Source organism: Equus przewalskii, chromosome 7, assembly GCF_037783145.1.
Source record: "Equus przewalskii isolate Varuska chromosome 7, EquPr2, whole genome shotgun sequence".
NCBI lineage: Eukaryota > Metazoa > Chordata > Mammalia > Perissodactyla > Equidae > Equus > Equus przewalskii.
This window is the reverse complement of record NC_091837.1, coordinates 52,383,576-52,409,350: the sequence shown is the minus strand read 5'-3', so window position 1 is coordinate 52,409,350 and position 25,775 is coordinate 52,383,576. Positions and strand designations below refer to the sequence as shown.

General features: G+C 35.7%; 1 long non-coding RNA gene across 1 annotated transcript in view; it reads left to right on the top strand.

The window, feature by feature from the left end:
* Positions 1 to 21,613, top strand: part of LOC139084921 (uncharacterized) — a 33,630-nt gene extending 12,017 nt beyond the window's left edge. Inside the window, exon 3 of the long non-coding RNA XR_011542860.1 lies at positions 21,472 to 21,613. This is a non-coding gene — a long non-coding RNA (uncharacterized lncRNA). The remainder of the gene's footprint in view (positions 1 to 21,471) is intronic.
* The last annotated feature ends 4,162 nt before the right edge of the window (positions 21,614 to 25,775 follow it).

Below are 25,775 nucleotides of genomic sequence, written 5' to 3'. Positions count from 1 at the left end.
ACAGCAGGGCAGTGACAGAGGCTGTCACTTTGATATTAGTCTTAAAATCAACAGTGTCTTTGGGGATTGCTAGAGTTTAAAAACTGGTAGGAAATTCACCAGTTTGTGGTCAAAATTCTCAGGATTAAGAAAAGCTAATACTAGTTATTTAATTTATGTTAGGTCTTCTGGTGTCCATTTTCAGATACTTTTTGCAGGCCATTTTCTGGTTCCCACAAGGATAAAACAATGACAGTATAAATCCATATTTTGGGAGTTGTTCAGTATCACCTGAACAGTCAATGTAATAATCTTTTTCTTGACTTTAGCTTCTCTTATCCTAGAAATTAGGTTATGTTTAGCTTTTAGCAGCACATATTACTGTAGAAGAATCTTAGTGTTTACACAATTATTTTTGTTGGACTTATTTAATATGGTGATTAGTAAAAATCAACGTAAGGACATATTATATAGGGTTGTGCACCTAAACAATGGAGACTAGATATCTTCTGCCTTCACTCCTTGAAGGCCATTTCAGCACCCAAATTTTTTCTTTAAAAAATACTGGCCTACCTCTAGAGTTTTTTCTTCTTGAGAGGGTTGACAGACTCATACTTAAAAATAACAGTGCTAAGAATCCAGTAGGGTGTCTGTTTGAAATTGTCCCTTAAGTGAAGAATAAGCCCAGCTCCAAAGATAGTTCAGGAGCTACCGAAATGGCTCAATTCTTCACAGCCATACATTGGGAAACTCTATACGAATAACCTATGAGAATATGCAACAATGGTGCTAAATTTAGAGGTTTACTTAACATAATCACTTCCCACACTTTGAGGAATTAACGTTCAGAGGGTATTGAGGAATGGAATATTGCAGCCTAGGAAGCACCTTACAATGGAGTTCAGTCAAATTTTAAACATGAAAGGAGGTTTGATCAAAACAGCACCTTTACCCTTGCTCTGCTTTGTTTTGTCGATATGTTCAATTCATTTTGAAATGTCACAGAAAGTATATATTTATAGTTTATGTATGTCAAAAGCCAAGACAGACATAATTATAAAAACTGTCAAGACACTCTCTGTTAGATTATTATTGAAGATCTCAGAAGCTCTGTTACACTTTCCTTAAGAAATAAGTAATAAATCATCCATATTCATTAGTCAAGGTACAAAAATACCCTCTTAGTGTGTTGCGGGTTAATTTCCTATTGTTATTGTAACATATTACCATGCATTTAATGGCTTAATAGAACATACATTTATTATCTTAGAGTTCTCTGGGTTACAATTCCAACATAGACTTCACTAAGATAAAAATCAACTTGTCAGCAAGGCCCCTTTCCTTTCTGGAGACTCTAGGGGAAAAAATCTGTTCCTTTCCCTTTTCTGATTTCTACAGGCCGCCTGCATTGCTTGGCTCCTGGTCACCTTTCTCTTTCATCAACGCCAGCAGTATTGCATCTCTCTAACCAACCTTCTGTGGTCACACCTCCTTCTCACTCTCTTTCACTTTCCTCTTCCATTTCTAAGGACGTTTGTGTTTATACTGGGCCCACTCAGATAATCCAGTATAATCTCTCTCTTTTAATGTCAACAACCTTAAATCCAGCTGCAATCTAAATTCCTCTTTCCATGTGACATAACATAGTCACAGATTCCAGGACATCACCATCTTTGAGGGTGGACATTATTCTGCCCACCGCATTCTGGATATCCTATTTTCCTCCCTTTACCCGTAAATCAAACTAGAAGTTGATGTTAGATCATTCCACCTGTTAACTCCATTAGAATTTCAACTGAGCAGCTATTTTCTTCTCTCTAAATTAGGTATAATAAATCTTAACCTGAAAGGTTCTTCCTTCTCTGCTTCCCTCCCATAGCTGCCTATGTTCCAGTTGTGGACAAAAAGAAAACAACATCTTTACTTAAGAAATTGGTGAAAGGAAACTTAAAGATATATTCTGAAAAAAAGGCAGGAAAGTCCAGATGGACTTACATTTTCTATGATGAAAGTCAGGTAATACAGAAAAAAATTTTCTGATATTGTACACATCTTGTTGCAGAACTGTTATGGTTCTTGTATGATAAAATACTTGTATATCGAGCAAGCTTCCAAAGAGAAGTAGCATCATCCTCCTTAACATACTTTATGGAAAGTTCTTAAAAATTGAGTTCCTTTTTTATGTCAATTAAGAGTGTAAATGTAATGTCTCTCAGAAGAAGAATAGAGGTGAAGGGTCTTAGCTGGTCAGAAATACGGGTGCCTAACACAGAAGAGGGCTTCCTTACCTCTTCCTGTTTGGATAAATTATACTGATTTAAAGCTGGGAGTATGATATTTGGTGATTAGTTTCAAGATTGGAAAGAATATAATAAATGCATTGAATTTAAAAAATGACAAAATTATCAAGAACTTATTACATGGTCATTATTATTGCTAGATGATAAGTTTACAACTTTTAAAAATCCCTTCTGGAAATTTTAGATCGTGTTCAGTCTTTTTCATCAATGATCGCTTATCAGAATCACCCAGGAAACATTTTAAACACCTCGTATTCTCCCCTCCGCCCTAACCCTGTTAGTATTGATTAGTTCCCTGGTGTGTGAGAGATGTGAGTGTGGGGTGTGAACATACTTTTAAAGAGAATGTTTCAAGGTTTTTTTTTTTTTCATTGAGTTCATAATAGCTTACATCATTGGGAAATTTCACTTGTACATTATTTCTTGTCTGTCATCACATAAGTGCTCCCCTTCAACCACTGTGCCCACTCCCCACCATCCTTCCCCTGGTAACCACTGAAATGTTTTCTTTGTCCATGTGTTTGTTTATATTCCAAATCTGAGTGAAATCACATGGTGTTTGTCTTTCTCAGTCTGGCTTATTTCGCTAAGCATAATTCCCTCCAGGTTCATCCACGTTGTAGCAAATGGGATGATTTTCTCTTTTTTATGGCTGAGTAGTATTCCATTATATATATATATATATATATATATATATATATATATATACACACCACATCGTTATCCAATCGTTAGTCAATGGGCACTTGGATTGTTTCCATGTCTTGGATATTGTGAATAGTGCTGTGATGAACATAGGGGTGCATATGCTACTTTGGATTGTTGATTTCAAGATATTTGGGTAGATACCCAGTAGTGGGATAGCTGGGTCATATGCTGTACCTGATTTTAGTTTTTTGGGGAATCTCCATACTGTTTTCTATAGTGGCTGCTCCAGGTTGCATTCCCACCAGCAGTGTATGAAGATTCCATTTTCTCAACACCCTCTGCAAAATTTGTTATTTTTAGTCTTAGTGATTATAGCCATTTTAACAGGTGTAAGGTGGTATCTTAGTGTAGTTTTGAATTGCATTTCCCTGAGGATTAGTGAAGTTGAACATCTTTTCGTGTGTTTATTGGCCATCTGTGTATCTTCTTTGGAAAAATATCTGTTCATCCTCTGCCCATCTTTTGGTCAGGCTGTTTGTTTTTTGTTGTTCAGTTGTGTGAGTTCCTTATATATTAGGGACATTAGCCCCTTGTTGGATATATGATTTACAAAAATTTTCTCCAAATTTGTGAGTTGTCTTTTATTTTGATCCTAGTTTCTTTTGCCTTGCAGAAGCTCTTTAGTCTGATGAAGTCCCATTTGTTTATTTTTTCTTTTGTTTCCCTTGTCTGAGAAGACATGGTATTTGAAAAGATCCTTTTAAGTTCGATGTCCAGGAGTGTACTCCATATGTTATCTTCCAGGAGTTTTATGGTTTCAGGACATATTTTCAAGTCTTTGATCCATTTTGAGTTTATTTTTGTGTACGACGTCAGATAAGGGTCTACTTTTGTTCTTTTGCATGTGGCTGTCCAGTTTTCCCAACACCATTTATTGAAGAGACTATCTTTTCTCCATTGTATGTTGTTGGTATCTTTGTCAAAGATTAGCTGTCCATAGGTGTGTGGTTTTATTTCTGGGCTTTCAGTTCTGTTCCATTGATCTGTGTGCCTGTTTTTGTACCAGTACCATGCTATTTTGATTACTATGTCTTTGTAGTACATTTTGAGGTCAGGGATTGTGGTCCCTCCAGCTTTGTTCTTTTTTCTCAGGACTGCTTTAGCAATTCAGGGTCTTTGTTTTCCCCATATGAATTTTAGGATTATTTGCTCTATTTGCATGAAGAATGTCACCGGGATTCCGATTGGGATTGCAAAGAATCTGCAGATTGCTTTGGGTAGTATGGACATTTTAATTATATTTATTCTTTCAATCCGTATGTGTGGAAACTCTTTCTATCTCTTTATGTCATCTTCTATTTCTTTCAATAACGTTTTATAGTTTTCATTATATAAATCCTTCACTTCCTTTGTTAAATTTACTCCTACATTCTTTGTTCCTTTTGTTGTAATTGTGAATGGAATTGTATTCTTGAGCTCTCTTTTTGTAAGTTCCTCATTAGAGTATAAAAATGCAACTGGTTTTTGTAAGTTTATTTTGTACCCTGCAAATTTACTGTAGTTGTTAATTATTTCTAATAGTTTTCTGATAGACTCTTTAGGGTTTTCTATACATAAGATCATGTCATCTGCAAACAGCGGGAGTTTCACTTCTTCTCTCCCTGTTTGGATTCCTTTCATTCCTTTCTCTTGCCTGATTGCTCTGGCCAAAGCATCCAGTACTATGTTGAATGAGAGTGGTGACAGTGGGCATCCTTGTCTTCTTCCTGTTCTCAAAGGGAGGGCATTCAGTTTTTCCCCATTGAGTATGATGTTGGCTGTGAGTTTGTCATATATGGCCTTTATTATTTTGAGGTCATTTCCTTCTATCCCCATTTTGTTAAGAGTTTTTATCGTAAATGGCTGTTGGATCTTGTCAAATGCTCTCTCTGCATCTATTGAGATGATCATGTGGTTTTTATTCCTCATTTTGTTAATGTGGTATTCACATTGATTGATTTGCAGATGTTGAACCATGCCTGTGTCCCTGGTATAAATCCCACTTGATCATGATGTATGATCTTTTTGATGTATTGCTGTATTTGGTTTGCCAATATTTTGTTGAGAATTTTTGCATCTATGTTCATCAGCAATATTGGCCTGTAGTTTTCCTTTTTTGTGTTGTCCTTGTCAGGCTTTGGTATCAGAATGATGTTGGTCTCACAGAATGTGTTAGGAAGCATTCCTTCTTCCCTAATTTTTTGGAATAGCTTCAGAAAGATAGGTATTAAATCATCTCTAAAAGTTTGGTAGAATTCTCCAGGGAAGCCATCTGGTCCTGGGCTTTTATTTTGGGGGATGCTTTTGAGTATAGTTTCAATCTCTTTACTTGTGATTAGTCTATTCACATTCTCTATTTCTTCTTGATTCAGCTTTTGGAGGTTGTAAGAGTCCAAAAATTCATCCATTTCCTCTAGATTGTCCATTTTGTTGGCGTATGGTTTTTCATAATATTCTCATAATCCATTCTATTTCTGTGGTATCCATTGTTATTTCTCCTCTTTCATGTCTAATTTTATTTATCTGAGCTTTCTCTCATTTTTTTCTTTGTAAGTCTAGCTATGGGTTTGTTAATTTTATTTATCTTCTCAAAGAACCAGCCCTTTGTTCCACTGATCCTTTCTACTGCCTTATCTGTTTCAATAGCATTTATTTCTGCTCTGATTTTTATTGTTTCTCTCCTTCTGCTGACTTTGGGCTTTGTTTGTTCTTCGTTTTCTAATTCAGTTAGGTGTAGTTTGAGATTGCTCATTTGGGATTTTTCTTGTTTGATAAGGTGAGCCTGTATTGTGAAGAATTTCCCTTCTAAACTGGCTGTTGCTGCATCCCATATGAGTTGGTATGGTATGTTTTCATTTCCATTTGTCATCAGATATTTTTGGACATCTCCTTTAATTTCTTCAATGATCCATTTGTTGTTCAATAGCATGTTGTTTAGTCTCCACATCTTTGTCCCTTTCTCAGCTTTTTTCTTGTAATTAATTTCTAGCTTCATAGCATTGTGATTGGAAAACATACTTGTTATTATTTCAATATTCTTAAATTTATTGAGGCTTCCCTTGTTTCCTAACATATGGTCTATCCTTGAGAATGTTCCATGTGCACTTGAGAAGAATGTGTATTCTTCTGTTTTTGGATGGATTGTTCTATTAAGTCCAACTGGTCTAGCTTTTCATTTAATTCCACTGTTTCCTTGTTGATTTTCTGTCTGATGATCTATCCATTGATGTGAGTAGAGTGTTGAGGTCCTCTACTGTTATTGTATTATTAATATCTTCTTTTAGGTTTGTTAATAGTTGCTTTATGTACTTTGGTGTTCCTGTGTTGGGTGCATAGATATTTATAAGTGTTATGTCGTCTTGTTGGAGTGTCCCTTTAAACAGTATGTACTGCATCTTTTTGTCTCTCTTTACCTTACCTGTCTTATCTCGAAGGCTACCTTATCTGATATAAGTATTCCGACAGCTACTTTCTTTTGTTTGCCATTAGCTTGGAGTATCATCTTCCATCCCTTCACTCTGAGCCTGTATTTGTCATTGGAGCTGGGGTGTGTTTCCTGGAGGCAGCATATTTTGAGGTCTTGTTCTTTAATCCATCTCATCACTCTGTGTCTTTTTATTGGATAATTCAATCCATTTATGTGTAGGGTGATTATTGATATACGAGGGCTTAATGCTGTCAGTTTATCACTCACTTTCTGGTTCTCCTACATTCCCTATGTTTCTTGTCCTGTGTATTTTGTTCTACCAGTCGAATTATGTAGTTTTTATGTTGTGTTTCTTTGTTTTCTCCTCATTTATTATTTGTGTCTCTGCTCTGCTTTTTTGTTTAGTGGTTACTGTGAGGTTTGTTCAAAATATCTTACATAAGATAGTCTGTTTTCTGATGGCCTATTTCCTTAGGCTAAACAAATCCAGTCCCTTTCCTCCTCCCCTCGTAAGCTGTTTTTCTCACATCTTATTCCATCTTGTGCTGTGAGTTTGTGATTAAAATGACAAGATTATAGTTGTTTTTGGTGTTTTCCTTCACTTTAACTTTAATGCTATTCTTGAGTATTTGCTAACCTGTTCTGATGTATAGCTACAGTTTTCTGATTCTGTCTACCTTTTTATCTCTTTACTCTATGCTTTATAACCCCTTCCTCCCTTTTTTTTTTTTCAGGTATGAGGGCCTTCTTCAGGATTTCTTGTAAGGGGGTTCTCATGGCTAAGAAAACTCCCTTAGCTTTTGTTCATCTGGAAAGTTTTTATTTTTCCATCACATCTAAAGGATATTTTTGCTGAAAAGAGTATTCTTGGCTGAAAGTTTTTGTCCTTCAAAGATATGAATATGTCATTCCAGTCTCTCCTAGCCTGTAAGGTTTCTGCAGACAAATATGCTGAAAGTCTGATAGGGATTCCTTTGTAGGTTATTTTCTTCTGCTTTGCTGCCCTTAGTATTCTTTTCTTTGTCATTCATTTTTGTCTTGCAGTAGGTCTTTTTACACTGACATAGTTAGGAGATCTGATAGCCTCTTCGACATAGATTTCCATCTTCCCTAGGTTGGAGAAGTTCTCTGCTATTATTTCTTTGAATAAACTTTCTGCACCATTCTCCTTCTCTTCTCCCTCTTGAATACCTATCATTCTTATGTTGCATTTCCCAAGTGAGTTGGATATTTCTTGGAGACTTTCTTCATGTTTTTAGTCTTAGTTGTCTCTCCTCCTCCATCTGGAGTATTTCAACATGTCTATCCTTGATTTTACTGACTCGCTCCTCTATGATGTCCACTCGAGAATTCAGGGAATCCATATTTTGTTTTATCTTATCCATTGTGTCTTTTATCTCCAATATTTCTGATTGATTCTTCTTTATAGTTTCAATGTCTTTTGTCAAGTAGCTCCTGAACTCGTTGAATTGTTTCTCTGCATTCTCTGTTAACTCACTGAGTTTTTTGATGATAGCTATTTTGAATTCTCTGTCACTTAGATTATATATTTCTGTGTCCTCAGGATAGATTTCTGGGCCTTGTCATTTTCTCTCTGGTCTGGAGATTTAATACAATTTTTGATACTGCTATAGGGCATGGTTCTCTTTTTGTACACTGTGGTATTGTTTGGTTGCAGTTACCACCTATCACCACTGGGTGGGGGTAAGAGCTGTGTACTCAAAGCCCTCTGCATTCTACCAAAATCCCGAGGACTGGAGCCAAGGTTGGGCACGTAGTGGGCAGGGGTGCTTTCTTCTGTATGCTCTCAGGGTTTTCTTGCTCTGCCCTTGCTGTTTGCTTTCCTGAGGTATTGGATTGATGAGGTCACTCCTGTGTTAGCTTTCACCTCAGTAAGGGCTTTCCCCTAGAATGCTGGGGCCCTGGGGATCTTTGATGTTCCTGTGAATGAACATCCCCTCCCCCATTCCTTCCCACTCAGAGGCTGCCCATAGTTTGGATCCAAGTCTTTTCGGGAAGGAGTGAAGTTTTCTCTTACCTTGTTCCACCTCCTCTGAGGGGGGCCCCAACCACTCTACCCTCTGTCGAATGGCCACATGGGTCTCTCAGGCATCTGTGTGTTCTGTTTGGATGTCCTCTGTTGGAATATGAATGTCTTTTTCATTGTATTGTGGAGACGAGAGATTCCTGGGTAAGCTCACTCCACGAGGATGCTGACATCAAGCTCCTGTTTCAAGGTGTTTCTGATATCACAAACAATTAGCAATCATAGGTCTGCTCGTTTATACATGTTTAAGATATAGTGAAGTCTTTGGGGAGGTGCCAAACAGGGGATTTAAATAAAACTAAGGCTTCTTAGGACCAATTAGATCTTACCTGACTCTTGGATGGGGTAAATTAGAGTGAGAGGAAAGTGTTCACTACAGAAGAAATCACATAAAAAAAGGCATAGAAATGAAAACACAGTTGTGTATTCTAGGAGCTCAGGTAGTTCTGTACTGCACAGCAGAAACTGTGAGAAAGGTTGAGGTAGGAAAGCTCTGAGGGATCAGATCATAGATGGTCTTATACACTAAATTTCTACAAAACTTATACTTCATTCAAGTAACAATGGGGAATCACTGATGTGTTTTAATACATGGAACTTATGTTGGTTATTATGTTGATATCACTCTAAAAACTCATTTTTAAAACTCCATGCACTATTCCCATTATCTGAATCCTGGTTATTTCCAATGATCCTTTGTTGGACTGGGAACAAAAGTGTGGGACCTGGATATAATTTTTAAATGATTTCAGGAAAATTCTTATGTCAGGAAGAGTTGAGAATCCACACATACTCATATATAGTAACCACAGTAACTCATAAAATAATAACTGAGGGTATTCCCACTATAATAACTCATAAAAAATAATGGGGGATAGGGACTTCATTAAGAAGTTTGCTAATACTGAGAATCTGACCTTCAACTCAGAATGATAATTTCAATTCCTCTGTAAGAATGCTTACCAGTTTGTGAAATTCAGTTACACCTCCTGGTTCTTCCATCCCATATCTAGTACAATGTGATTAGAAAGTTATCACAATAGAATTTGCTTATTCATTTAATGAAAGTGGTGAATATTCTAAACCAATAGAAGTATGATTGGGTGACTCTGTTGAGTAAAAAATAAAAAACAGGATAGAGGGCTATGTCACTACTTAATCTTATAGAAACTTCAACTCAGACACTGCCAATAATACCAAGATTTTCATTAATGTCACCTCAAAATTTGTGAAGTGTAAATTGGATAATTGTATTCAGAGTTACTTATGTGGTTTTTAATCCACCTTGGCCTGTACTACTGTATGAGGTAAACCAAGAGACAGGTTTTATACATGGTTATAAATGCAAATGTGGAGTAGAACATCCTTCTTAGTCTATATATTACAGTGGTAATTCAGTCATTTCACTTTAATTCATTCAAACAACCTATGTATTGACATATATATATGTTTTCATACATATCAAAATACATATGTGTATATATATGTTTATTTGTTTTATACATATACATATATCTGTGTGTGTGTGTGTTTAGTTGCTCCTGGAAATTCAGTGATCAACAAAACAAGTCTGCCCTCCTGAGTCTTTCCTTAACAAGAGGAGGGAATATTTTATGTCAGATGATGAAAAGTTCTTTGAAGGATAAAAAGTATAGGGGTATTTTAGGACAGGACAGGGTAGGATAGGTTAAGATAAGATAGGGTAGGATATTTTAATGCTGTGTGATGGATAAAACACAGAGGGGCAAGACCTGAAGCCAGAAGCCAGTTAGAAGGCTATTTTAATAATCTAGGCAAGAGATTTTCATACCTTGGACCAGAAGGTAGTGATAAGAATGGTAAGAAATGGTTTGATTGTGATTATGTATTTTGAAGTCATAACTTACAGTTTGATTCTGATTGTAGATATCAAAGTCAGAGCTTAAAGAATTTTCTGATGTTTAGTTGCAGTGTTGGAGTGAAAGAGATGTACAAGATTGACTCCAAGGTTTTCAATCTGAATGACCAAATGGAGTTGTAATTACTGACATGGAGAAGATTATAAGAAAAGCAGGCGTGTGTGTGTATCAAAAGTTTAGTTTTAAGCATATCATGTTGGAGTGCTTTTCTTACATCCAAGTAGTTTTGGAGATAGAAATTTGGAATTCAGGGGAAAGAATGGGGCAAGAGAGAGATTATTAGCATATCGAACAGGTATTAGTTTCCTGCTTGTTTTGTATGACTTATGTGATTGGATGAGATCACTAAAGTGAAGGGAGAAAAGAGGTCAGAAAAATGAGTTCCTTGGGCAATTCAACATTTTGAGACCAATGAGAGAAGAAGAAGAAAGGAGACTGAGACGGAGTAATGAGTGAAAGAGGAGGACAGTGGAGTGAGTAGTGCTCCACAAGGCAAAAGGAGAAAGAGTGTTTCAAGAAGTTATGCATCAATTTCGTCAACTGCTGCTGATCAATCAAGGAAGATGAAAAATGAGAATTGACCATTGGTTTTAGCAGCATGAAAGTCACAGTGGCCCCGACAAGAGCTATTTCAGCATTGTGGTGGATTCCAGGAAGTCTAAGATGACAGGAACGTTGTCATCAACTGTGAACAATTATCCTGACCATTTTGCTCTAATTGGTATCAAAGAAAATGGCAGAAACAGAAGGGGGTGATGAGCAAAGAAAATCTAATTTTTAGAAATGAGAACTGTAACATCATGGAACTGATCTAGTATAGAGTAGAAACTGTCCATTGTAGGAGCGATAGAAGGTTCTCTGGAACAAGATCCTTGAGTAGAAAAGAGATCATGGAATCCAGTGAACCTGTGAAAGGATTGGATTTGGATAGAACTGCAAGAATGTCATCCATTGGAGGGAAGGAAGAGAAAAAATGCAAGTGAATTGAGAGACATTGTAAGAGAACATGTGAATATTTTTTGTAATTGCTCTTATTTTTCAGTGAAATAGCAACCTGGTCATTGGTTGAGGACTGGAGGGAAGGAGAGGTGTTAGAGACTTGAGGTGAATATGTGGAATAGTAACGTAGACAGGAAATAGATGAGGAAAATGAGATAATAATAAACAAAAAAGACCTCAAGGCAGAAATAAATCCAGAGTAGAAATTAGAGAATATGCTGTTATTCAGTTTTTTCTTCTCATTTCAAGTTCAACAGGTGTCTTTTTAATATAAGTATTTTAGTTTCTTGGTTTTATTTGCTCATGGAATAAAATAGAAACTGCATACTCAAGTGAATCCAGGATAGTCATTAGAGTCAGAATGACAGGAAAGTAGCAAAATAGGACTTTAGGACAATATAGAGAAGAATAACAAAAAAAGGGATTTAAGGCTGTGGTAAGAAAAAAAGAGGGACTACAGATAAAGAAACCAGAGATGAGGAAAAGACACAAAAGCAAACAACGGATAGAAGATGTCTCATGCTGTCTTCAAAGTTTAATATGAAGCATTAAAGACTAGATAAATCAGGGGCCTGCCTGGTGGCACAGTAGCTAAATTTGCGCACTCTGCTTCATCAGCCCAGGATTCGCCGGCCCACATCCCTGGTGCAGACCTATGCACCACTTATCAAGCCATGCTGTGGCAGGAGACCCACATGGAAAATAGAGGAAGAGGAGCACAGATGTTAGCTCAGGACCAATCTTCTTCAGCAAAAAGGGGAGGATTGATGGCGGATGTTAACTCAGGGCTAATCTTCTTCCTCTAAAAAAGGAGAGCTAAATAAGTCTTACAAAAACAGAGAAAGAAAATCAAAAGTAGGTGTATGTGCTAGCATTAGAAACAGAAATTTATAAATGTAGCCTATGAAGAAACTAGAAATAATTTTAGAGTAGAAATTTCAAGTGTATATGAAGACAGTGGTCTATAATACAGAAGATGTAGTGTTGTTTTTTAATATTTAGATATTTGGGAAAAGCATAAATCCATATTTTCCAGATTGTGAATTACTGAGGGCTAAAGGCTATCATTATCTATTTACATAGTTCCCCTTATCCACATGCAATACCAAAGGAGAACATATCTATCTATATTATAGATAGATAGATAGATAGATAGATAGATAGATACGTTAAGCTGTGGTGATGTTTCGTTGGTACAATTGAAAGAAAATTTCAGTTGTAACAACTTGGCAATTTCTGTGACCATATATTTCTCTTCAACTATAGTTACTTGATTCCTGCTTTTTTTGGTGTGTGTGTGAGGAAGATTGGCCCTGAGGTAACATGTTACCAGTCTTCATCTTTTTTTTTTTTGCTTGAGGAAGATTGTCAATGAGCCAACATCTGTGCCAAGCTTCCTCTATTTTATGTGAGAAGCCACCACAGCATGGCCTGATGAATGGTACTAGGTCCATGCCTGGGATCCAAACCTGCAAACCTTGGGCTGTCAAAGCAGAGCACATGAACTCAATCACTACACCACCAGGCTGGCCCTTCTTGCTTTTTTTTTTAATAATTAAAAGCAATTTATTTCCATCTACATATCTGGTATTAAGACCATGTAGATTGCTTTTCCATAAGAATGAAGTAAACTTAGGATCGTTAATATCAAATTTAAGATACTTAAACAAGCTTTAGTTGTTTAATATACTGCTTCTGCAGAAGTCCAGCTGTGGAAATTGATATTTGGTAAGGATACTTTGAAAGAAATGCGTGTCCTACACATTCCTCAGGATTCTTCCAGGTTTATACATGTACTAGGCTAGATTACTATAAAGCTATACACCTGGGCCGTATCACTCCCGTCCCACAAGAGTTGCCTTTATGAGGTAAAAATTAATACTAACTCCTTGACTTTTCAAAGATGTAATATACAAAACATTCATGATTGGAGCATCTATTCTTTTAATTGTCTTCTAACATCACTATTAAGGATGTCTCTTTATGGTGCTCAATGTTTGGGAGGTGTCTTCCTGGAGCTATAATGAGAGGGATATTTCTAGGACTATGCCAAAAGGTCAGTTACTAGGAAGGCAGTCTAAAAAATCATACTCCGGGGAAAACAAGCTATAAAGCAAAGAACAAACACAGTTTAAGAGCTGAAAATTTACGTCAATACAAATGCCAAGTCTGGAAGACCATAGCAGAACTCAGCCTAACTAATAAATTGAGAGGGCACCATGGAACAAAGATGATGGATTGATGGGCTGGTAAGAAACAGGGATGGCTCTGGATGAAAGCCGTGAACCCTGATTCTATCTTCCATCCCTTGACCTCTAAGCCAGCCTGGCTTGTTACCTATACTCGTGAGGAAGAGGAGACCCAGATACAATAAGGATTTTTCAGGTAAGCATTTTGAAGATGACCTGGTCTTGTTCTGATCTCCATGTTAGGTTGATATGAAAATTTTGGACCTATAATGGGTTAGGTCTTTAATTATTTGTAAATATTGGTATATTGGACTACCCTGCTGTTGTGATGTTTTGAATCTGCAATCTGCTATTCATTCCTGCTTTGTCTGGAGCTTTGGACGTTATATACGCATTGAACTCTTGCAAATCCATACATAACACAAAATTAATGGGGACATTGATATATATACATGGTGTGTTGTTCCAGATTTCCTTCTGTTATTACCTTGGCAAGAGGTATTCTCCAGACTATGGATGTTGGGAATTTAAAACAGCAAAAGACAAGCAGAATCTGAGAGTAGGCAAAAACTTATTGTTTCTAAAACATCGGAAACGAGTTTGTATTTATTAATCTTGAAATCTCAAGTATATCATTTAAAGCTGCCTCAGCATAAGTAATTTTTTCCCTATGGAGAAAATCGGGGCATATTCAGTAAAACCTGCAAAATATGTCCTCCTGTTCTGCTTTCGTACATAGCAGTTTCCCATCTAAGGAAAGAGTAAAGGGCCATGCTTCCAGCACCCCAACAGTCAGAGAATATAAAACAATAGTCTATCTTACTCCAGCAGCTTCCTCCAAGGTTAATATTTGCTATAGTTGGAACGCCTCTTTAATTGCTGAATATGTCAGCCAATATGTCACAGAGTTCCATAAGCTAGCTTAGTGGTTGAGCTTGGACATCCTTCACTTGGGGCACAGTAGAAGGATGTTGTCATGAGGTGAGCTTTATTGGGAGCTGTTCCAGACAGCAAGTACCATATAACTATCTGATATATACAAAGTTTGGAGCAAATAAACCTATCTAACAATACCTCCTTTTGGCAGCAGCATCAGGACCCTTCCAAAGTAAGGTAGGGAGAACCATGAAAACAGTAGGCCAAATGCAGTGATACCTGCTGATCATAGTGAAATGAACATTTCCAGGCAGAGAAAAGTTTGAGTTATAGATTGATAGGATGCTTTTAGCCAAATATTGTTCATCTAACCAGTAACATATCTGATACCAGGAAAATTCCCCAGGTTGCTAGTTACAGGACTGAAACTCCCAGCTTATTTCACTGGCATTTTGCCCCACTTAATCCTAACGTATACAAGTAACTGGCCCTCAAACCATGCCAGATTCGGGAGCGTTAAGCAGTTTTGAGGTAACACCAGTTCTTTGTCCTGAGAATTCAACTGACATGGCCTAAGATATCTCATGAATATTTATGAGATGATATGGAAAGGAAATTTCTGCTTGGAGGCACTCCTGAAAATTTCCTTGGAGTTATGCTTAGATAATTTTCAAGAGATGATTTTCTTATTCACCAAATATTTATCCTGCTATGTTTTCTTAGTTTCATCATTTGCTGTCCCTGAGACTACAAGTATGCTCTGCATACTGCCACTGTCAATACTTTTAAAAATTTTGAGCCTCTGCTCCACCTGAAATTATTTTTCTCAGCCTGCTAGAAAGTGATTTTTGACTAGAAAATACTAAAATATCCTAGAGATTGGGAAAGTAATATACAGTAAATTGGGCACTGTAATCTTTGACCCTACAAATAGGTGCACTTTCCTGTCAGATACAGAAGCAAAGTCTTTCCACGAACACTTGGAAACCCAACTTGAAATGTGAGTTCATTTCACTAGTCTCCTCCCTTGTGAGGCCAAATCCTTTCTGTTAAGAAACCCTACCTTAATGGTTTTAATATCTGTTAGAGTAAATTCCCCCTTAATAATTATCCTTTCTAAAATACTTTTATTACTCTCTTCTATGGATTCTTGCAAATGAACTGGTTGTATGTTGACATACACTCCAAAATAATCACTTTGGGACTGGTTTTCATTGAATTTGCATTTGTAAACTAATTTGCAGAAGAAAGACATCTTAAAAATCTCATCCAAAACTCTCCATGCCAGACGTGTTTCAAAATTCGTAATTTTTCACATCTTGGAAAGTTAAGATGGGGTCCTATACTACATAAAGCTTGTACAAGAACTGTAATGAAATCTTGTAATCAAACACAGTGCTTTTGCTCTAAGAGGGGAGAAAAGAGCTATAAAAAGGTTCATGTCACTTTATATGAGGATTTATCACAAAACAACCTTCCAAAAAGATTGGGTTTGAGAGCTTCTGTATGGCAGATGTGATATTATGGGGCAGCAATTGGTTTTCCTATTCAGGATCATATGACATCTCCCCATTTATTCAAAGGGCAAAAGTCAATTTTACAAAAAGCATTAATGAATACCATACCTTTAATGCAGGTTTCATGCTTGTCATTAAGTTTGCTCTATTTGTTTACCAATTTAGCAGCAATAGTAAATGTAAAACTTCTGAAAATATTTCAACAAAATTGGTTATGATTACTATGTAACACTTTTACATAATAATTCCGCGTTCAGTTACAATACTTGAATTCTTATTAGATCTAATAATATTTCAGTGGATTCTTTATGTTTAATTTAGGTAAACAAATAATATTTTCCTCTTTTTGAATCTTTATGTTTTCTATTGCTACACCAATATTTTTTGCAATAATATGAACATTTTAAGGAATAATAAAGACAGTGGTCTACCTTTTCTTTACCCTAACAACTAAAATCATATAAATATGTACATACATATGCATATGTCTATATGTGTATGTATGTATAATTTATGTATGTATTCATATACTATAATAAAATATATTATGCAAACCTAAATGTGTGTGTGTGAGTATGTGTATGCACAGCTTAGAACTGATGGAACTCATCAATGCAAAGGAGGCATCTTTGAAAAGTTATAGTTTATTAATAATTGTTCTTTAAACTGAATTGTCATTTTGATGTATACTGAAATGTTCAAATAGTTAATTCCTCTGACCTCGTGAAGCGATAAAATGCGTTGTTTTATTTTTTAATATTAAATCGTCTCATATTCTTTTAAAAGCCGTTTTTGTCATGGTAGCTTTTCTTTTGCATATTCACTATATTTGATTCATTAGTCTTTTTACACTCATACTTTTAAGTAGATTTTTTTGTCCGTGTATTTGGCATATTTTTGTTTCTGGTTATTGTGAGCTTTATATGATAAAGTGTGAAAATGTCTTTTTTTAATCATTGAGCATTTTATATAATAAAGGGATTTTTCCCTTTGTGTAGAATAACCCAGCAATGCTATTCCGTGACTTGAAGCTCTTTGGGGAATAATTCTTTAATCAGTTTACTGACTTCTTCCCTGATTTTTGTGTCTCCAGGTTTTCCCCTTTCCTTAGATTCATTTGTGACATCTGTAATTTTCCAAGATATAGCAGTTGTGAGATTTTTAGTGTATTTGCCTAAAGTTCTGCATAGATCATAATTATAATTTTTAATTTTGTGCCTGTGATTATTTTAAAATTGAATATTTCTAGTAAACTTTGAATAAGATAAAAGTGTTGAAATATAAATCATTTTACAAGATATTTATGCATAAGAAATTATTACATATTTATACCAAGATGTAAGTACATGGTTACCTATTATTTAATTATATAATTCCATAGTTGAATACAATGATATCATATATACCCATATTTAAGTAGAACAATGAAGCAAAATAACTTTGAAATAGTACTGTGTGAGAAATCATATACTCAGATCTCATTTAACAGGTTGACTTTGTCTGTAAAATAAGGATAATTTATTCAGTACTGAGGTAGACTTTTCTTAAAAATATTGATTCCACAGATATCTTGAGGCAATGTAAGAGTTTTCTCAACTTTATATCATCTGAGAGTGTTTTCAAGAGGTGATTACAACATCTCTCAGGAATACTTGAACTATCTGTGAGTAATGGGTATTCCAAGGTTTAATATAATAACTATAAATAATCTCCCCAAAGACAATTACTTTGGCCAAAAAGGCAATATTTTGTTAAACTTATTTATCACCAGAATTCTATAATGTTTAATGGCAGCACCTGGAACAAGTTTAGGAATATTCACAAATCAACATCTAGCAAAGAAGCCAACACAGTGGCTTCATAATAAACCCCAGTTAATAATCAGTAGGAATTATGCAAGAATGATATCTTTAATACAAGCAATCTGTTCATTCAGAACAGAATCTTTTGAAAAATTACATCCAACTATATTCTACCAGAATGAGTATATAACTAACAATCATACAGTTAATTTTAGCTGAATTTCAGGTTCCTCAATGAAAAATTAAAAAATGAGTCTTTAATCTTAGCATCTTTGTGTTGATTTTATGATACTGCTCGTATTTCCAAGTAATTACCAAGCTGAATTTTTATGTAGTGCCATCTGGACCTAATGACTGAATAGTAACCCTAACAATATTGAAGACAGAGGAGATGTTGACTATGAGAAAAGACTGGTGAAATTCAAAATTTGGCCTGATAATCTGTCACCATGAAGTTTTTGCTTTTCTTATAGCCTACGGAATTTGCAGTAGTTGTAAGTCATGTCTTTTTCAATAGAGGGTTAATGCAATATAAGGATAAATTGAATTTTGGAATGTAACTATTGAAACATTCTAGTATGCACCAGACAGAGGCATTATTTTTTATTCTGTATAACTTTATTTTCATCAGTTGCTTACTTATAAAAGTATAAAATTGTACTTATCGTTGTGAAACATCGGATTTAGCCCCAATATTCACAATGTCAGCAATGGTATAGTTGGAAGGTGCTACACTAGGAAATGAGAAACTTAATAAATAACTGTATAATTACTTTTAGGTCCTTATTCAAGATAGTTAAAGTGTTTTGTTCTTAGTCTCTTCATTAGTAGACAAGTCTGCCTAATAAAGAATAATTAAGAACTTTTTCTTCCAAGTTCTAAATGTTGAACAGTCTCTGGACTATAACCTAGTTGATCTCTTCAAAAATGAAACATTTCCCATTAATTTTCATATCTTTGCTAGTTAAAATTGGGATGTTTGGATGTGAATAAGGAAAACAAAAATCCATCATCAGAAAACAATGGAAAATTAGTAGATTATTTACTAAAATTAATTTAAACCATTGATTACATTTCTGGAAATTATAAAAACACCTTAGAACCTCACCACTCAACTTACATCAAAATAAGTTTCCAATAGAATAAAAAACAAGTGAAAAAATACAGGTATAAAATTATTAAAAAATACAAAACGATGAGTATAAGAAGCAGTTATTCAGAGCTACTCTGTGCTGAGCGTTGAGTGAAACAGTGTCAGAATTCCGTGAGCTGCTGAACACCATGTTGGTAGCCTGACATGGGTTTCTCATGAGCAGTAGGTAGATTTTCTAGTGCTTTACATTATAGAAACTGGCAAAAGCACAAACCAGTGCTTTCTTTATTTTACCTGCAGAGAGCTAGTTATTGCACATTTGCCAACATACCACTCTGTGTGTGTGTAACTGTGTTCAATAAGCCTAATAATTGGTTAGGGGCTGCGGATAAGGAAACTTAAGCACAAAAAGTGGAAGTGAATTGATATCTGATTGAAAAACTATTTTTGAAAATTAAACCCACAAATGAAAGCACTAACAGCGTATTAGTGTATTGTCCTACATAAAGGAAATGACAGATAAAAAATTATTATTTTTATATGATAAGAGCTCAGACAGATCATAAGATTGACACTCTAATAAAAATCCAGGTACAAAAAATAAGTAACTCAAGGAGAAGCAATATGCAAAATTCAAAATATAGGAATCAAAACATTCACTGAATGTGTAAGACTCTATTTTTCTCTTAAATCAACAAGAAAATACAAAATCCAAATATTCTAGGTAGCAACAAGTGTTTAGAGAAGAAAACACACGCACACCACAGGGCAAGCTCAGAATAGTGTATATAGTAAGCAAATATTTGTGTAACACACGAGGAGAACTAATATGTAGTGATCTGCTTTTATGCACATGAAAGTTCTGGAGGGATCTACAAGAAGACGGTAGCAGTGATAATCTACTCTGGGGATACCATGGGAATCAGTGACCATAAGGAGCTTTCGTAAGAGAGAATACTCACTTTGTGCAATTTTATGATTTTGCTTTTAAAACATATGAATATATTTTCTATTTAAATTTTAATTAATTTTATAAGATTAAAAAGAAATGTACATCACATAACATATGGTGTAAACTGTATTGTAAATTCTATGCAGATATGCATACATAGAATGAAAAGTCAAAAGAAAAAAACATTTTTAGCATTTATCTTTGATAGCTTTTAGTTTCGTATTTACTTTGTTGGATTTTCCAAATATTTTGAAGCATCAAATTTGATAATCAGAACAGAACGTGTATTGTGGATGTAGCATAGTTATAGACTGGAGGGTTGTAAACTCCTTTGACAGACAGAGGAAAATATGGCATTTTCAATATTTCGCAAAACACAATAGGGGGAAAAAAGCACATAACATGTGGAGAATTTTTCCTTACTTAAGAAAATTGAATGCATGAGATTTCCTTGGTTTGAAATTGTTAGGAACAGCTGCTTTGATACTGAGAATAGCACTGGTTCACAGATGGCTTTTGTGTGTACAAAGAATTACCTGAGATGCTTTTGCAGACGCAGATCCTTAAACTGCATTCCCTCAGGTGTTCTTTCAACTGCATGGGGCTTAAGACTGCTCGGTCACAGGGACCCACACCTCATTTTCCTGCTGGCTTGGAACTATATTTTCCCTGGAAGCTACCATGTGAGGAACCTATTTGAGCACTGTCAAGGTTGAAATGGGTAGCAGAAAGGTGTTGCGCTCATCTTTATATAGTAAGTGGTTCACATCTCTCATTTTACAAATCATATTTTCCCTTTTTAAATGGAGTACCAGGTGCTCTGTGACTAGTGCAAACTCTTAGTTAACTGAAAAAAGTTTGTTTAAAAACGACCTCACAAGTGAAGGATTTTCTACAGCCTGGGAATTTCTGAATGTTAGAATGAAACAAAAGATATGTGTGCACTACTTATCAATACTTGTCAAAATTAACTATGACTCTTCAGTGATTTCTCTTTAATTGTGTAGATATTAGAAGAAAATGATGGATTTCAATGCAAAATATCTATGTTAAAACTGAGCTATAAATATATGTAAAATACAAGTTTAAGTTAGATCTTTCATGAAACAAATAAAAGCCATCATGAATTCAGAATGGCCATGAGACCCACCTTCTGCTTAAAAAAAAAAAAAATCACAGCCTAGGTAAGTGTTCTACTCAGGATAAAAACATCACAATGCCTAGAGGGATAGCTTTCTTTTATAACTTTGTTTCATAAGACAGGAAACAGAAAGAGTAAAAAAGTACAGGTCGCTGGGAAAGCCAGAGAAAGGAGCTAAGAAATCTGTGACACTTTGGAAAATACTCTGGAGTAAACCTCTGTGGCTGGGGAGCCAATTATAAACTAGAACAAAGGAATTGTCCACACGAGAGCTACCAACAAAACTGTCACCCAGAAGCGGAGATCCAGGAAACATCCATGATGAAATACCATAAAGCTTCGTAACTATATGGAATATTTCTGAGAGACAGAGAAAAGGAAATCAAGAGAAGGGAGGAGGCGAGACTGACCATAAATGCTGATCCATTTAACAGCAAACTAAAAATGCTGTTGCTACCATGCTATATAGCAAAGGAGACTCTCGAGAACGTAGGAGGGTAATGTTAGTAGCACTGTTTTTAAAAAAGATAAAAAAGTAACACCAATTTTTGAATTTCGTTGCAGATGCTCTTCATGAGGGAGCAAGAGTACCGCGAAAGTCAACTCAGGGCGCTCTGGTTTCTTCTGTAACTCTCACTACCTCACCCTCACCACCACTGTACTATTTAGAAATTTTGAAAGAAATACCAGACATTGTGTCATCTCACCTCTGTGTGTGTGTGTGTGTCTGTATAAATACATAAATACGTTACTGTTTGTGTGTATATATGGTTAAGACAGGTTATTTTGTTTCATTTTGATTCAGTTTTTTAGATCTTGCTTTTTAAACTTTTTGTATAATTTTGTTCTATATTGTGTAAAATACTTTTATGTTTCCAAAGTTAAAGCTGCAAAAATATTCTATATTCAGGAGCCGGCTCCATGGCCCAGTGGTTAAAGTTCCAAGCATTCTGCTTTGGCAGCCCGGGTTCACGGAAACCCACTCATTCATCAGCCAGGCTGTGGGGGCATCCCACATACAAAATAGAGGAAGACTGGCACAGATGTTAGCTCAGGGCAAATCTTCCTCACAAAGAAAAATAAAAAAGAGGAAAAAACAGAGTTCCAAGATATTCTGTATTCAGAGAAGTTTACCTTTCTCTCTACCCAGGAACGTTCTGCTTACAATTCAGTTGCTGATTCTCACTTGGGGAGTGACAGTTAGATCTTTTAATTTCTGTGATGTCTGATGCAGGAAGTTGGAAATGATGACATAAACTCTGTATCCCAAATATACTTTTCTCTAAATACTAAATTTATAATAAATAATAGCAAATTTCTTTCAAGTGCTTATTATATGCTATCATATGTGCAACATTATTATCTATTTCAATTCTCCTAACAGCCCAGTGCTATAATAATTATGATTTTTTTGTGAACACGAATTCTAAGACTCAGGGATCTTAATTTTCTAAGATAATATCAAGTATCAGAATTAGGATTTAAATTCGGTCCCATCTGACAAGGAAACTGAAGAAGAGTCATCTACTCTGTGACCAGCTGCATGGAGAAAAAGGTGTAGCCCAAAGAAAAAGATATATTGATAAACAAAATCTTTAATTAGGGAAGAGAGAGCATAAGAAACTCCCTCTTATCAAATTATTACAACAGAATTGAGTCGGATTTTAAGGTAAAGTCGGTGAAGTGATGCGTTTATTGTGTATGTGGCAGCAGCCAATGATGTGGGGAATTCGAAAAGGTAAAGAAATCACAATGAGGAGGTGTAGAAGAAATGGTACAGAGAAGAGCAAACAGACAAGGTTTTGGAAAATGTGTCCTTGTCATTTTTTGTCACATCATTACAGAGAAAAAATTCTGTTTTAAGATGGTGTATTTGGCACAGGTTGAAATAGTCTCCTTTTATTTCAAATGTGATAAGAAAAGAAAAACATTTAATTAATAATATTTTGTCATGCTTTCTCTTTTTTAGTTACTTCTATCATTTAGTGTTTGGTCACTTTAGTCCTCTATTAGTTGTCAATTAATTTTCAAAACTCTGTCTTTTTTCATTGTCTTGTAATTCCTTTTCTTATATATGCCTTCTGTATACATAATTGTGTTTTTAATAGTATTTATTATTATCCTTTCTTCTACTTATGTTTTACTTTTTATTCCATTTTTGAGTGTTTGCCAGATCCTTCTTGGTCTCTTGTTTTATATTTTTTTCTTGGAATTTCCACTTAGAGTACTAGTTTCTTTGTTTTCATGGCGTGAGTGAGTAAGTGTGTTTGTGCGTGTGGATAGAATGGCTCTTTCCTATTTAAAGCAAATGTTGAGTATGTGTGTATTGGCCCCACAGTGATTCATTTCTAGTAATGACTGTTCCTTTTTTTTGGTTCATTGTCTACGCCAACTATTTAATAAAAATTATAGGATGAGAGTGGTTAGGGAGTGAGTAAGGGAAGTAACGACTTGAAATTGGATATATTATCCTAGGATGCTCTTTCTCAATCTATATATTGTTCACTTTGTGCTCTCAGCAGTCTGGATTTCTCATTTCTGAGTGATTAGAAGACAAGTTTGTCTGAAGCCATGTGGACTATAAATTGCTCATGCTGTGGTAGTGACCGTATACTTTCTCGTGCCTGGATCAATAGCCACTTACATAACTGCTGCCCTCCGACTCTCAAACACTCCATCAACTCCCCACAAATTGCCCTTTAAAAAATAATGACACATCTGTGGGATCTCATTCACCCTGTCTTCCCTAACTCTCCAATATTTTTAACAAGTGAAAAGTTAAAGTCTTGCTTTTCTGTTTTATTTATTTATGTTTATTTCTTTGCCTAACATGTCTACATGTTTGTTCATATTTTTGTAGGATATTTATTCCTCTTTCCTGAAATGATCGTTAGTTTTCTTGATTATTTTATTTATATCTAATTTTTTGTAAATTTCTTTGTATATTTGGTGTATCAATCTGTTTGGCATAAACATTAAGGATCATTCCCAATTTATCATTTGCCTTTTAATTTTTCTGGTTTTCTATTTATTAGATATATGTGTTGGAAGTTTTCTTAAATCAAATATGGCAATATATTCCTTTTGTGTTGTCATTATGCTTAGGAAAGAACTTTTTCATCCTGAAATGCAAAAATTAGTTACTATATTTACTTTTACTTGTTTAAAATTTACTTTTATACATGTCGGTTTGATCTGGATGCTGTTTAAGATCTCTGGCAAAATGCACCCACCGTCCCCACATTCTCCAGATTTGTTTCAAATGTCATTACATTTGAGAGCGCTTTTGCAAAAATCATTGCTTGGAATTGGGTTACTTTCCAAGAATGGATATGAAGTTTTCTTCCTTTTTTTCCTTTTCTTTTTCTTTTTGGTATGGTCACGGAAAAGAGGGAGATTGAGTTTTCACTGTTTTATATTTATCCAGATGTCTATAAGGGTCTTCTTCAATTACACATTGGACCTGCATAAAATGAAATTGAAGCTACTTCCTTTTGAATTACCCTTTGAGAAGTTTTAGTCTTTGGTTTATATTTTTAAGACAGAGAGCTCTATCTCCTTTTATTCAGATGACATCTCCAGAAGATATAGTTGATGTGCAGGATGGCTGAGTGGAAGGACAGAGCATTCACCTCTCCCAGCGTGTGCGCTTTATTTTGTTTTATTTTCTGATTACTGTGAAACAAACTACTTTAAAACTTAGTGGCTTAACACAATGATTTATTAGTTTCCAAAATTCTCTGTACGGTGATCTGGGCAGTCTTCTGCTAATCTTGCTGGGAACACTCATGGCTCTAGTCCTCTACTGGGACTGGAGGCTTCAGGGTGGCCTCACACACGTGGTTTGCAGTTAGTACAAGCTGTCAGCTGGGCCCCTTGATCCTCTGCCTAGTGCTAGATTTCTCATCTTCCAATAGGCTAGAGTGAACTTTCACAACATAGTGTTCTCAGAAGAAGTTGAGAGTGGAAACTAAATGGACTCTTAAGGCTTAGGCTCTTGAACCTGCATACCATTTCTGCTACGTCCTATTGGCCTAAGCAAATTACAAGTAAAGTCCAGAGTCAGGAGGTTGCTATGGTCTGAATGTATGTGCCCACCCCCCAAATTTATATGTTGAATCCCAACCCTCAAAAGTTATAGTATTAGTAGGTGGGGGCTTTGGGAGGTGCTTAAACCATGAGAGTGGAACCCTTATGCATGGGATTAGTGCCTCATAAAAGAGGCTCCCCAGAGATCCCCAGCCCCTCCCGCCATGTGAGGACACAAGGAGAGGTGCTGGCTGTGAACCAGGAAGAGGACCCTCACCTGACCGGGCCAGTGCCATGATCTTGGAATCCAGCCTCCAGAACTGTGAGAAATAAATTTCAGTTGTTTATAAGCTACCAAGTCTGTGATATTGTGTTATAGCAGCCTGCACAGACTAGACAGGGGTAGATAAACTCCACCTTTTGATGGGAACAATGACAATGCCACATGAACCCAGGGAGGCATGTTTCATTGGAGGTCATTAATACAACATAAGATAAAGCTGGAAACATTCCTAGCAGGCTTAGTAATTGTCAAACATAATTATGACTTTTCTGTTGTATCATATCAGTTTTCCTGGATCCAGTAATCCTCTTGTTTTGACGAAGGAGGCTGGGTTTATGATTTTAATTTACAGAAATACTTCAGAGATGAAATCAGCCCATATTGTCGATGAGAAAGGGGCCAGGGGTGATCAGTAAATCACTCCATGTCACTCCTACTCAGTCCTCTGACAAAATTAGATTAATACTGCACCCATTTAGTGAATGGTTATTTACTGCCAGGTTCTCAGGTAAGCACTTAAAATAAGTATCTATTATATAATTCACAACCTCCCTGT